At 39.4% G+C, this 15,545-nt stretch overlaps 1 protein-coding gene across 3 annotated transcripts in view; it reads left to right on the forward strand.

Moving 5' to 3' along the window:
- atp9b (ATPase phospholipid transporting 9B) overlaps nucleotides 1-15,545 on the forward strand; it is a 272,096-nt gene that overhangs the window by 43,751 nt on the left and 212,800 nt on the right. The gene's annotated exons all lie outside the window — the stretch shown is intronic.

A 15,545-nucleotide genomic window follows, 5' to 3' on the forward strand; every position in this document is an offset into this window, starting at 1 on the left:
AGATTTCTGACAGTTCTTGGTCCTTCCACAAATGCGCTGGCCGGGAACTGGCCGCACATGTGCAGTTTTTTTTTAACATTCTTCAGGCAGAGGACTGGTCCTGCGTGCCTGCACAGAAGAGAGGAAGAAGAATGGTGCAAAAACCCAGATCAGGTGACCTTGTGTGGATTGCCGTTGCTGACTGTGTCCCAGGGAGGGGGACAGGGAGAGGTCCCAAATGGAAATTCTAAGTAAGGGATAAAAGCCGGGACAGGAATGGGTCTCGAGCTAAAAGAGAGGAGCAGAGAAATAGGCTCCAACTTAAAGAGCTGCAGGGAGCAGACTTTAAGTGAAGGGGGCATGAGAGAGACCCTAAAGATGCAAGAAGGCAGCTGAAGGTTGGTGACCCTGTGCTGTGGGCTGGTACCCTTTTGGAGTGATGGTGTTCTGCTTAGCATGGCCGAAGATCTGAAATTGTGCTTGGAAGGTGAAGCTTGAATGTACTTGGAGTTCCGGGAGAAAAGGAATCTTGGAAAGCGAGATTGAAACCCTGTGAGATGGGCAGTTGTTAAAGCCGTCCAAGTGGGAGTGACTTTTGGAGGGAATTCCAAGGTGAAATCTTCAAAGGTGAAGATTGGAAACCCTCGTGAGAAAGACAACGCTGAGATTGTTTGGCTCACAATGCAGCAGATGTCTGGGTGAGTTGTTGAGAAATCCATGGAATCTGGTTTGATTGTCATCTATTGTGTCGTGTGTGTGTCCAACCATCGTTTGTCTGCTTATTCACATGTACCTCACACTTAACTGAGCATAAGATAGATATTGTAAATTGTTTTATCTTTCTAAATTTGTATAGTAAAGTTTATTTTTGTTTGTTCAAAACCTGTGGAATCTTGTGGCTTTATTCACTTAGTAAATGTCCTGAATCTCAAACTTCATCTACTTTAAACAAAGTGTTATTGGTCCCTAACCAGATCTGAATACGTGATACTCTGCCTATGGCTTATTTTTACATTTTCTTCTATCCCACCTACCCCGCCCACCCTCCCCCCCAAACATCTCCAAATCATCATGTCCTGCCAACCTGCTCATCATGAACTTTGCAGGCAAAGAATCTGTGCCTCCTGCAAAAATTGCTTTGTACAACAGCTTAGAGACATGAGAACACTGGGTTGACTTGTCACTTAATTTTGATCTGGGAAATGCCATGCCTTGCCTCCCCTCCACCATGCAGCTCAGTTTAATTGTGAATTACCGTTTTTGGTGAAATGTAGAGATCAACCCATGTTTTACCGCTTTCTTGAAGCACATTGACACATTAATTAAGAATGTGGTTTAATATATTAAATAATTCTTTTTGTCATGCTTTAACATGAAATTATACTATTGGGTTTGGTTTTGTAAGATACGCTATAGCTATTGATAAAATAGTTGTCATAGTAGTACTGTTAACTTATAACAGATGAGATCTGCACGTTTCAGAAATTTGGAAATCTATTCCAAATGGTATTCCTTGTGGAGCCTGTGCTCAATCTTGGAGGCTAAATTGCAGTATTAGATGTGATCTGTGGATCTGTTAACCTTTGGAATAATATAGACCAAACTCTTAACATTTCCCATTTGAACGATTGTAAATTATATTAAAATAAATCAACTTGCCTTTTGGATTTACTGAGCGTATCCAGTATACGTAATACAGAGGACCTCCCTTTATTTCCTGAGTCTGCTGTTCTCAGTTGTGGTATTTGTAGGAGTACTCTAGTATCATGGGTTAGGAAAGGGAAAATTTGTTTCTCTCTTGCTAATTGCTATCCAGTGTGCCTTGCTGAACCAAAGTCACGTACATGGTGTGAAGTCAGGATTGGGTGCAAATAAAATTCCTTTATTGGACAGATAACCTGCTGATGCTGCCTGGGTTTAGATATGGAGAATGACTACTTGGCTGAAATATTGGTGTGCCCTGTGGGAAAGTATGAAATAAAGCCAGTTTAAGAAAACAACTTAAAGCACACATGCATTGTTTATTAAAGTTGTTCATTATATCAGAATTCTTAGTGACTTTGTGATATCAAATTTGTCAAGACATACAAAATCCCCCGATCACTAGCTTCCTTCAAATTCATGCAATAATAGAACTGATATTTGGACTATTCAAAATCAGTGAAGGGCACTTCCTTTGAGGCCAATCCTGACTTCCTAAGTTATGGATCCTGTAATGACCTGCAAATGAATTTGTAATATGACTGGATAATCAGTTAAAGTAATCAATGGTGAACCACGAAGTAGATCTTTTCCTCATCGGAAAAACGAAAGGAAAAAAAACTTCCAACCAGATTCAATGGGGAAACTACAAATCAGTAAAGCATGCGCTAATTGGGACAATACACTATTTTTCCCTCCTGTATTTTCCAAAGATAGTAATGTCAGGTCGGCTGTTTGACCATTGCAGGAATTTCAGTTCCAACGAATCTTGATGTCATCAGTTGCTAGATCTCTTGTCATCTAACAAGTGAACTTGGGCTATGACCAGCTTATTAATTAATAAGGATTGCACCGGCAAGTGTTGAGGGTTAACTCCTGTTCCTTGTATTACCTAATTCAGAGATCATGTTGAAGATGGTGAATTCCTTGGGACAGAATAATCCTAGGATCTGAATGTCTCCATTAGACAGCTAAATCAATGCTTCTAGTAGTGTCAGAATTGTACTACTACTGTGCTGTGCTTGCGTAAGTCACACCTGCATCATTCCATATTTAACATGTCAGTTTCCATTGCTCTGAATAAGAATCAGGAGTTTGTTGAATCTTCCAGTTTATTTTATGTCAAAAAATATATTCAACCTTCCAAATCGCTTGAAGCTGTTCTCTACTAAAAGGTCTTTCAGTAGTAAAAGCAACCTTTTTAATTCAAATTATGCATTAATCAAATGTTGGCACACAAGGAAACTTTATAGGGTGTGCCAATAAAAACATTAATTTTTCAAACCTTGATAGTAATCTGGTGTAAAGTTTAAAACTAGCATATTAATCAAGGAGTCATGTGATTATTTTGCAGAATTGCGCTTTTTGCTTTTTAATTTTCAAGCCAATTATATTAAAGCACAGATTGTAGCTATATTAGCCACTCAAACGACCAATCCAGGTTTATTTAGTGAAGATTAGGGGGCAAACACGCAGTATGGTTATTTCAGAATTTCAGTTTCTACTCTTTTCACTAGTGTTAAAAAGCCTTTTAATGTTGCCATTATATTGAGAGAAAATTCGAATCTCAAAGTCAAGGCATTTTTTTCCATAAAACTGCTTTCTTTGTTTGAATTTAGTCTAATCTCTCAAGTTTGTCACTCATAGAAAAGCTAACGTTTCTATAGATGAGTTAAAGATGCAATACTTTTTGGGAGATTGCAATATGCTTACCTAGGATGTAGCTTATCAATACTGCTTATTTGTTTATGTGGGTCTATGAAGTAAAGTGACTGTGGTGTGTGATTCTTTTGGGGGTGATGAGAAACCTTACTGCAGCCACAAGTTCCTGACTCGAGGAATGCCAGACATTTGTGATAGGAAATTATACCTTGTACATTGCACTGCATTCAGTAATTGAAATTCTAGTCTGATTTTTTTAGGTGCTGGTTTTTATCAGAAGAAAAAAGACTGACAAAACATCAGTATAATATTTATGATGATTGCTAGAACAAAATATACCATTTATGCCCCTGATGTTGGAAGTGCATTAATTGATTTAATTAATTGATCCATATGTTCTTTGCCCATATTGTGGGATCCCTCCAGTAGGCACTTGGCTGAATCTGATGGAATACATTTTACCTGTGACTCTGTAAACGTCTGCAGTAAGAAGAAACATTTATTTCCATTTGTAGATTGCATGTGACTGAGGAACATATTCTTTAGCTAACTTTTTCGTCCAGTCTATTGAAAGAGAAGTGTACTACTTGATAGATCAGTGGGAATGTTATTTCCATACTTATACCTGAAGACAAATTTGTCAAAACACTATTCAGTTAACTTGTGACCTTTTATTGTCTGTTTATGTCACAACCTTAAGAGAACTCTTTTCATTCTTCGTTCTGTTCTGAACAGTAAGGTATTCTGAAAAGGTCCTTCATTGCACTCAGCAGCAACATCAACAACAATTCATTGTTTTTCGATTATATGGTATTATGCACAGTCAGTGTTTTTTCACTAACGCAGTTGGAATTCCATTAAAGCTTGTGAAATTAGCAATACTTCGTACATATAGATCTGTACTCTAGGGGCCTCAACATGGATTGATTTCTCTGTCATGAGGTTTTCATCTATCTAGTTATCAAAAACACTTTATCCATATGGAAATAGTACCATCGAATGTTATTTCCATATGAAGTGAAGGAGCAGACCTAATGCATGGATTATTCTGGTCAATGAGGTGGCCTATGTGCCTTCAAACAATTATTTTGTACCTTTTTTGTTGTGCTGAAACCTGGTAAAATACCAATCTGTATAAAGTAATATAGAAGTGTAGTTTTGAAAATTCACAGTTAACATTTTTACTGACCAGTTGCAATTCTGCAGAAACGATTGTGCTTTAGGAACCAATCTTTGTCAGTGCATGATGCAGAAGCTGCCTCGGGACTAAACTGAAATTCCCTCTCCCCTCTCTCCACTGCTCAACTTCCCCCACCCCATTCTCTTCTTTAAGACACCCCTTAAAACCTTTGATCAAGCTTTTCATCATCTGCCCTACTATCTCTCTATATGGCTCGCAGTTAGATTTTGTTCAATAATACACCTGTGAACCTCCTTGGAATGTTTACTACGTTAGTGGAGCTATATAAATACACGTTGATCATTTTGGTTCTCACCTGCCCCAATGCCTCCTGCTTTAGTTCTGTCAATTTCTGTGAGATCTCACTCCTCTGTTAAGATACAATATAACTGTAAGTTGTTAGTGCAAAAACTCAAGAAGTGTGTTTTTGTCAGTTTGGCTGCATCAGCTTTATTTTGCATTTACAAGCCTTACATATTCAGTGGGTAATTTGCCTGTACTCTTGTAAATTGAATCAAGTTAACAAATGATCCGCAGCAGCCAATTACACTGCTTGATTTTCATCACATTTTGCATTTTAATATTTTAGCTATACCTGTGCAATGCTCAAAACGTTTTAACTTGAGAAGCACTGTAATTCTAAATCTTAAGTTTGTAAAATTGTCATATCTTGATGAGAGACTACTAAACATCTAATTTGAGCAATATGAAATTCAGGTGGATGGCCTGGAGAAGGTAGGCTGGGTGTCAGAAATTCTGGCTGATGAAAATATGTTCTAGTGCATGGCTCTGTTGCAGGTCATTCTGGCTTTATGGAAACCTTGCCTGTGGGTTTCTCGTGGATTGACTCTAGAAATGGCCCTGGAGTTCTGAACTCGCAGATCCCATGAAGATGTAGAATGTAGCACTTGGGTGGTGAAGAGGCCTTTGTTTATTTGCATTTTATTTGGGAAACATTAGTTTTATTGACTGCACAACAAAACTGTTCCAATAGGAAAATAATTGGATAAGAAATTGACAGCAAAACTTCTATGGCTTGTATCATTTTCGAAATCAGAAATGCTGTAGATTAAATGTATGAATTTGTGCTACCTATGATATAGGAAAAGCTGGTAACACAAGAGAGCCAGCTTTAGAAGTGACACGGAGTGCAGACAGGCACTTCTGTCTCATGTATATGGCAATTGTGGAGCTGCTGCCAGTAACAAAGTTAGAAAATAAAGGGAAATTTCGATGGTGACTGCCAGTTTGCAGATTTTATTTTGGATTTTGCTGAGTAATATATGTTGATGCTGCCAGGAGGCATTCAGGAGTAAATGAAGGCACGTGTTGCAAAATAATTAGAGCTGTTTAACCCCTGGAGTTAATCCTGACTGCGCTGTTGGTGGAAAGGCTCAGCAGTGACACAAAGTTGGAAAATTACATCCCCCCCCACCCCACCAGTACTTGCATGCACATCTAACAAATCCCAGAATGATGCTTTATGTTTGATAAATTTTATCTGACATAAAGATCTATTGAATTTGACATCCTGGTTAATGACGTAAAAGTACTGTTTTTTTTTAAACTGTAAATCTGCTATCCCAGTAATTTAATGCTACCCAAGAATTGGGACAACCAAAAAAAAATCAGACATAAATCCAATATGAAAACTTTGTGGGGGGGAGGAAATAGGCAATTCCCGGAGTGCCAGAGAAAATTGATGGGACTATGTCCCCCTTCATCATTGCCACACCCAAAGGGCTGTACCTCTGTAAAGTTGTCTTTTTTTCAAATGATCCCCACAGGTTTGTGCACCATTAGAACATATAAATAAATTTGAGAAGGCTGTCTCATTAACCAGCTTCTCTCATTAATGAAATGCCTATTAACCTTTGTACTTTCATTTATAATTAGCACATATGTATCTAATATGCTGACCTATTTCCCATCGCGCATTTAAAAACTAGTGGAATCTTCAGTGGTCAATTATTAATTACACAAGTTAAAACTGCAATGTAAATCCTAATCTACAACCTATTGTAACTTGTATTGTCAATTTGTGCCTCAGCCTGCTTATGTAATTTCATTGCAGTCAGAACTATTTTTGGTATTACCTGATTTAAACTGTCCTCAATCATTCCAAACCAAAGAATGATATTTGAGATGCATGAGATAATTTGATCTGCAACGGAGTTGAGGATTAATGGGGCAGGCAGGAAAGTAGAGTTGTTCTTATGAATGGTAGGGTAGGCTTAAGGGGCCAAATAGCCGCCGCCTCCTATTTCTTATGTTCTGATGGCTGGTTTAGCATTGGTACAAAGTAGTTGCAGCTTTGAGCTGGTTTTAAGCTTGTATTGTACAAATTGGATCAAGGGTTCCTTTTCTAGGTCTAGCATGACTCCAAACTCAGGCTTTATTTGCACTTTAACTGCTGTATCAGCGCAAAATGAACATGCGTTATGCCAAGGCTCCAATCATGGTGTTAGTATGCCCTTAATGGCCCCGAATTTCAAGAGCACTTTAACTGGAAATGGCCTAAATTTAGTTCAGAACGGTTGAGTGGTTGTTGACCATTTTTATTATTTATCAATCAAACACTCAGATTGCCCCCAGCGCCCAATTCAATTCAGCCGACAGCACTGTTCGAGAAGAATTTCAAGATTGCTGGTTTGTTTAAACAACTAATTTTTAGAAAGAAAGATAAGACTTCCATTTATACAGCCCCTTCATGACCACCAGACATCTCAAAATGCTTTATAGCCAATGAAATGCCTTCTAAAGTGTAGCCACTGTTGGAATGTAGGGAACACACCAAAGTGGTTAATGAATGGGAAGAGCAAACTAATGATTTAAAAGGATTGTCTATTTAAAAATGATCCATATAAAGGTCCAAAATGGAAGACCAAAGATGGGGGTGTGACACCAAGACAGAAATAATGGGTGAGATTTTAATTCGTTCAAACCAGCCCACTTGCGTAGAATTTAAAACAGGGCTCATTAAGTAACTTGCTGACCAAAGATCTCAACTATTTTTAATATTTTGAGGCAAGCTAGAGACAGATTCTGTTAATTTAGGTTTATGCTACTCGTATTTAAATAATCACCACTTGTAAAGTGAACAAACTCAATATGGGCCACATAATCAGATTATGTAGTGGAATTCGTACATAATATTCATCAGCCTTTTGGGAATTAAGTTTTTAAATAATACTAAAGTTCAAAGTATTATGTGGTGGTCTTTCAATAGAGTAAACTCTTCAGATACTGCCCATTTCATAACTCATGATCATTTATAGCACAGATGGAGGCCATCTGGCTCAATCAAACCTATTCCAACTCTCCGTACAGCAATCCAGTCAGTCTCATTCTCTTGCTCTTTCCCTGTAACCCTGCAAGCTTATTTCCCTCAATTGCCCACCCAGTTTCCTTATGAAATTATTGATCATTTCTGCTTTCACCACCTTTGTGGGCAGCGAGTTCCAGGTCATTATCGCTCCCTGTCCATTCAATTGCACCTTTTCACTTGTCTTCTAAGTTAGGTTACAACAAATGCTGTAACTGGGAAGTCAAATTCAAGTGGAACTTGAAATACTGTGCTTTTTTTTAAATATGGAAATTCATATACCAGCCTGGCTGAAAATAAATGAACCTCACCCAAATGAGGCAAATAGATTTGTTTGACAGGCAAGTTGTTGAACTCAAACTTGCAACCTTCTGGCTAGGAGTCTGGCACCCTACCAATTTGTGTTCAACCTTTTTAGTTTATTAAATTTACAGTTGTATAGAGGAGATTTGCGATAAATACACATTATCTTCTCAGCAGATTATATCCCTGATATTGGTTTTCATGTACAGTACTTGATATAGACCCTATCATGTTGCCTATTGTAATTGAAATGAGGATACTCTGAGGTGTAATTTGCATGCTTAGTGCATTAGCACACTAGTTTTTTCTACGATACTTAAATAAAATGCAAGAGTTGTCAGTATTATAAGTGGTGTACAATTTCCCTGTCTAAATTGTGCTATATCAAAGGTTGTGGTATATCAAAAGAACATTACAGTAATGGGTTGCAGTACCACAAAAAACTTCTCAATCATGCTTCATTGAGCAATTAAAACCTAATACACTGAGGCAGTGGCTGATGTGAAGAATTGATGACTTTATTCTCTGCTTACAATGAAATAATTTAAAGATATAGGGTTAAGAGGGCGCATGCTTAACAGTGGCCTTATTTACACAGCTTTTCTGGTGACCATTGACTACTGCATTTCTTTGGCAGTTTCAAGATAATGCAGAATTGCTGTGTTACAAAAATTTGAAAAATGTAGAACATAAATGAAATCTGGAGTAGGTAATACAGTCCTTCAAGCCTGCTGTGCCATTCAGTAAGATCGTGGCTGATCTTTAACCTCAACTCCAACTTTCCGTCTGATCTCCATACCTCCTGATTTGCCCAAGAGTCCGAAACCATGAAACATTTTTGTCTGAATATTTGGCCAGGTGGGGGGAATGATGAATCGTTTTATTTTATGAAAATGATAACTGAGATACAAACCAGCAGTTTTTACTAATTCTATTTCAGCTCTTTAAAACAAATAATTTCATTCCATCTTAAAGTAGAAGATAATGTCCATATAACATCAGTTGCTTTTACCTGATCAAAAAAATGCATAAAAAGTAACAACATCGAAACATTCAAGAATGAAGGCTTTAGGAATAAGATCAGCTGCCTTGTGCAGTGACTAGTAATGCAGATTATGATTACAGTGTGTCCCTTTAGTAGGATCTGGAAACACCTGCATCTAACAAGTGAGACAAGACAATGAAGGTCAAATGTTGGTGTGGATGAAATTTTTGTATGAAATGTCAAACTTGGAACTTGGCGATAAAATAATGGATACAAATAGAAAGATCTATAGGAAAAATGTGATTTTATTAAAAAACACCGACAGTAATGTAAAGTTAATGGCACAAAAACCAGCCATTGAACTAATACAATTATGGCTAATTCCAAACAATTTTTCATAACATTGTAGTTTTTCAGTTTATCAGGTGGTAAATAAAATGCAGTTGAAAGCAGATATTTGTTGTTATCTGATCAGGAGAAAAGGGAGAATAAGCAGGGAATGCCCCCTTTAAGGAACTTGAAAATTCTCATCCTTGTTTTCAGATTGCTTTTTCATGGCTTTATACCTCCTTATCCCTGTAATCTCCTCCAGCCCTGCAACCCTCAAAAGATATCTACGCTGTTCTGATTCTTGCCTCTTGTAATCGTTCCACCATTGGGGGCTGTGCTGGCTAGGCCTTTGACCCCTGGAATTCTCTCCCTAAACTTCTCTGTCTGTCTGTCTGTCTCTCTTTTTTTCTCTCTCTCTGTCTCTGTTTTAAGACCTTCTCTGAAACCTAGTTCTTTGACAAAGCTTTTGGTCATCTGCTCTAATATTGCCTGATGTGGCTTGGTGTCTTATTTTATAATACCCCTGTGAAATGTCTTGGGATGTTTTATTCTTGTTAAAGGTGCTATGTAAAATACAAGTTTTATGTTGAAGCTTTTCATCTTGCACGCTTCAGGACACTTCAACCAATATAGGGGGAAGACAATATATACTGTATGTGAAGAGAGTGCTGATTGATTGGTAGAGGCGTTGCCATGGAGAATGCACCAGTGATGATGAATTTTGTTGAATTAATTGCCTGGTGTTCATAGGGTCTGTATTTACAACTATTTTGCGGTGTGTGCTTTATTGTCGGTGTAGCTTGCTACTGTTTACACTCTCATCAGGAAAGGTTGCCACTTATGAATGCAGAGTTCTGGTGTGATTTTCCACTGAAGTCATTTTGACTTGCACTCTAACTTGATCTGACCCACTTTGGTCAACCCCTACTGTAGTCACCAGCCCATTGTTTTTAGTCTGTTGCATGCAGCCTCCTCAATGACGGACTCTTATGCCACCAATTTACCTATCTGAAGTGTTCAAGGGTATACATTTATCCATATGCTATGTGAGAGTACAGTTGAACTACGGTTGCTGTAGCAATGCTGGAATGAGTTTTCTTTATCGGTTCAATGAAGTTTAATTTATGTCTGAATTTGTTTCCAAAAGGTATTATCTACCTTTCACTGTATAAATTCACTGAAATCCAAGGGTGTTTTATGGTGGATCTATCATATAGATATACTATTACCTCCAGATCCAAAACCAAAGGCCAGTAGTCTAGATCTGCTTATTGACATTGTACACCATTATCTGCTGGGTCCATACTCAGCTGATGAAATGCTTCCAACCAATTTACTCTAATATCATCAGTTTACTCTGATATCATCACCGTATTGTAGGATAGAGAGCATGCTCCATGCTTGGGTGGGGTGGTAGCCAAGCCCACATCTCTCAGAAGCATCCGTTAATAAAGTCATTTGTGCATTGTGACTGATCTTGAGTACACCTGTGCTGATCCAGATAAAAGAGGTTTTCAACCAGTGATCGTTAAATGCCTTGTTTTCTGGATATAGCATTTCCAAGGTTGGATTTATTGTTCACCACTAGTTGTGCTGAGAACCTTGAACCACCTGTAGTTGTTATGATGAGGGTGCTGACATAATGATGTTAGTTAGTGAATCCCAGGATATTTAAACATAATACAGTTCAAATGTCTAGGCTTCAGCATTAAAACTGTGATATTATGTGGTGCATCTTTATATTGGATTTTTCAAACTACTATCATTATTTTACCATTAACATTAACATTAGCATCATTAACAGCATTAAATACATTGTCAATAAAAAAACTTGAAGAAGAATGCTTTCATTTTAAAAATTCATTTGCGAGATGTGGGCGTCATTGGCTAGGCCAGCATTTTTTGCCCATCCCTAATTGACCTTGAAAAGGTGGTGGTGAGCTGCCTTCTTAAACTGCTGCAGTTCCTGTAGTGCAGGTACACTCAGTGCTGTTAGAGAGGGAATTACAGGATTTTGACCCAGCGACAGTGAAGGAATGGCGATATCTTTCCAAGTCAGGATGGTGAGTGGCTTAGAGTGGAACTTCCAGGTGGTGGTGTTCCCATGTATCTGTTGCCGTTGTCCTTCTAGATGGTAGTGGTCATGGGTTTGGATGGTGCTGCCTAAGGACCCTTGGTGAGTTTCTGCAGTGCATCATGTAGATGGTACACACTGCTGCCACTTTGTCAGTGATGGATGGGGTGAATGTTTGTAGATGAGGTGCCAGTCAAGCGGCCTGCTTAGTACTGGATGGTGTCAAGCTTCTTGAGTGTTGTGGGAGCTGCACTCATCCAGGCAAGTGAAGAGTATTCCATCACACTCCTGACTTGTGCCTTGTAGATGGTGGACAGGCTTTGGGGAGTCAGGAGGTGAGTAATTCGCCGCAGGATTCCTAGTTTCCGACCTGCTCTTTGTAGCCACAGTATTTATATGGCTAGTCCAGTTTAGCTTCTGGTCAATGATAACCCCTAAGATGGTAGTGGGGGATTCAGCAATGGTAATGCCATTGAATATCAAAGGGTGATGGTTAGATTTTCTCTTGTTGGAGATGTTGATGCCTGGCACTTGTGTGGCGTGAATGTTATTTGCCATTTGTCAGCCCAAGCCTGATATTGTCCAGGTCTTGTTTCATTTAGACATAGAGTGCTTCAGGATCTGAGGAGTTACAAATGGTGCTGAACATTGTGCAATCATCAGCGAGCATCCCCACTTCGTATGATGGAAGGTAGGTCATTGATGAAGCAGCTAAAGATGGTTGGATCTGGGACACTACCCTGAGGAACTCCTGCAGTGATGTCCTGAAACTGAGATGATTGACCTCAACCATCATCTTTTGTGCTAAGTAGGACTCCAACTAGTGGAGAGTTTTCCCTCTGATTCTCATTGACTCGAGTTTTGCTTGGACTCCTTGATGCCATACTGTCAGGTGCTGCCTTGATGTCAAGGGTAGTTACTCTCACCTCACCTCAGGAGTTCAGCTCTTTTGTCCATGTTTGAACCAAAGCTGTAATGAGGTCAGAAGCCGAGTGACCCTGGTGGAACCCAAACCGAGTGTCAGTGAGTAGGTTATTACTAAGCAAGTGCCACTTTTTAGCACTGTTGATGACCCTTTCCATCACTTCATTGATGATCGAGAGTAGACTGATGGAGCAGTAATTGGCTGGGTAGGATTTGCCCTGCTTTTTTTTGTACAGAATATAATTGGGCAATTTTCCACATTGCTGGATAAATGCCAGTGTTGTAGCTGTACTGGAACAACTTGGCTAGGGGCACGGCAAGTTCTGGAGCACAAGTCTTCAGCACTATTGTCGGAATATTGTCAGGGCCCATAGCCTTTGCAGTGTCCAGTGCCTTCAGCCATTTCTTGATATCATGTCGAGTGAATGGAATTGGTTGAAGACTGACAGCTGTGATGCTGGGGACCTCTGGAGGAGGCCGAGATGGATCATTCACTTGGTTCTTCTGGCTAAAGATTGTTGCAAATGCTTTAGCCTCATCTTTTGCACTGATGCGCTGGGCTCCTCCATCGTTGAGGATGGGGATATTTGTGGAGCCGCTTCCTCCAGTGAGATGTTTAATTGTCCACCACATTCACGAACGGATGTGGCAGGACTACAGAGCTTGGATCTGACCTGTTGGTTGTGGAATCGCTTGGCTCCGTCTATCACTTGCTGCTTATGCTGTTTGGCACACAAGCATTCCTGTATTATAGCTTCACCAGGTTGACACCTCATTTTTAGGTATGCCTGGTGCTGCTCCTCACATGCCCTCCTGCACTCTTTATTGAACCAGGATTGATCCCCTGGCTTGGTGGTAATGGTAGAGTTGGGGTAATGCTGGACCAGAGGTTACAGGTTGTAGCTGAGTACAATTCTGCTGCTGTTGATGGCCCACAGCGTCTCATGGATGCCCAGTCTTGAGTTCTTAGATTTGCTCGAAATCGATCCCATTTAGCATGGCGGTAGTGCCACACACTAGGGAAAACGGGACTTTGTCTCCACAAGGACTGTGTGGTGGCCTCTCCTACCGATACTGTCATGGACAGATGAGGATGAGGCCAAGTATGTTTTTCCCTTTTTATTGGTTTCCTCACCACCTGCTGCAAACCCAGGCTAACAGCTATGCCCTTTAGGACTCTGCCAGCTTGGTCAGTAGTGGTGCTACTGAGCCAGTCTTGGTGGTGGACATTGAAGTCCCCCACCCCGAGTATATTCTGTGTCGTTGCCACCCTCACTGCTTCCTCCAAGTGATGTTCAACATGGAGGAGTACTGATTCATCAGCTGAGGGAGGGCGGTGCGTGGTAATTAGCAGGAGGTTTCCATGTTTGACCTGATGCCATGAAACTTCATGGGGTCTGGAGTCTTGCCTGTGGGCCACAGCAGCAGTCAATGTTGAGGACCCCCAGGGCAACTCCCTCTCAACTGCATACCACTTTGCCGCCACCTCTGCTGGGTCTGTTTTGCTGGTGGGACAAGGCATACCCAGGGATGGTGATGGTGGTGTTTGGGACATTTTCTGTAAAGTATGATTCTGTGAGTGTGCTCTCCCAATTTTGGCCCAAGCCCCTAGATGTTAGTAAGGAGGACTTTGTAGGTTCGACAGTGCTGGGTTTGCCGTTGTCATTTCTGGTGCCAGTGGTCCGTTCGGTTTCATGACTTCTTATTGATTTTTTAGTGGTTTGATACAACTGAGTGGCTTGCTAGACCATTTCATCACTGCAGATCTGGAGTCACGTGGGTCAGACCAGGTGAGGATGGCAGGTTTCCTTCCCTAAAGGACATTAGTGAACCAGATGGGTTTTTTTTACGACAATTGACAATTGTTTCATGGTTATCATTAGACTTTTAATTCCAGATTTTCTTTTTATTGAATTCAAATTCCACTATCTGTTGTGGTGGGATTCAAAGCCAGGTTCACAGAGCATTGGCCTCGCTATCTGGATTACAAGCCCAGTGGCAATACGACTACGCCACCACCTCCCCACTGCTGCTAACAATTTGCTTTTATCATGTATACATCCACAGTTTTTAAAATTGCACAAAGACTTTATAAACACCCTGTATAAATGCATGTCAGTTTTGTGTAGAGGTTGAAAGTGTGGTGGCTATCTAATTAAACTTTCACTAGGGGATGAAATCAAGTATGCTTTTGTAGTATTGCTTAATCAATTTTACAAGAAGAAAGTTTTGTTGCACCAATTGTAGAAATTCTGTAGAACATAATTATATTCAGTTTATGTATTTTTAATACCAGAGATTTATCAAAAATATTCAGTGATAGTTGATGACTGACATGTGCATTTTCAAAACTTACTATTGACAGATGAAAATTCTAAAGCAAAACATTTTTTCCAGAATTGGGATGCAAATTCTTTGCTTCTGGAAGATTGCTTTATTTTTGGAAACGAAAGATAGTAGATTTAAATTGGAAAACCTTTTCCTCCCTATCTGATTCATATTTATGAAGATGAATAGAGAGAGAAGGGTTGGGGACGAAAAGTAAGCAAGAGAACAAGGAAAGGGACACAAAGCACCAACTTACAGTTGCTATGTAAGTTAAATTCCGTTTTATATGGAATGCCAAGATTTTTTACAGATTTCAGATTTTGTCCTTGATTTTGTTTTCTGTGAACCAAAAACAAGTGGCTTTGGATGCAATAAACATTCAAGATTAGCTTGGAAAGGTAGATGAAGGAAAAGGGGCAGAACGGATAGGGGAACAGGATAAATGTGATTAGGTGCATTTGCCAAAGAGTTGAATACCCTGTTTTTATATTGTAACTTATTTTTACTTCTGTGTAATTAGATTTAATATCCCCAATGTGTTCATCACAAATTTTACTTTGTAGTGAGTAGCATGTTTTTTCTTAAATGGGAAATGTATGCCTATGGTAGAATTTATAATCTTACCCAGAGTTTATCAACTTGTAAAGTCAAGAATACAAAAACGATTCATTAATATTCATACCAATTTCATTGTTTCCCAATACAGTATTTTAAATGTGACTATGAAACACGAGTTCTTGATCCTGAAATTGAG

This window comes from Cetorhinus maximus, chromosome 4 (genome assembly GCF_964194155.1).
Source record: "Cetorhinus maximus chromosome 4, sCetMax3.hap1.1, whole genome shotgun sequence".
Lineage (NCBI taxonomy): Eukaryota > Metazoa > Chordata > Chondrichthyes > Lamniformes > Cetorhinidae > Cetorhinus > Cetorhinus maximus.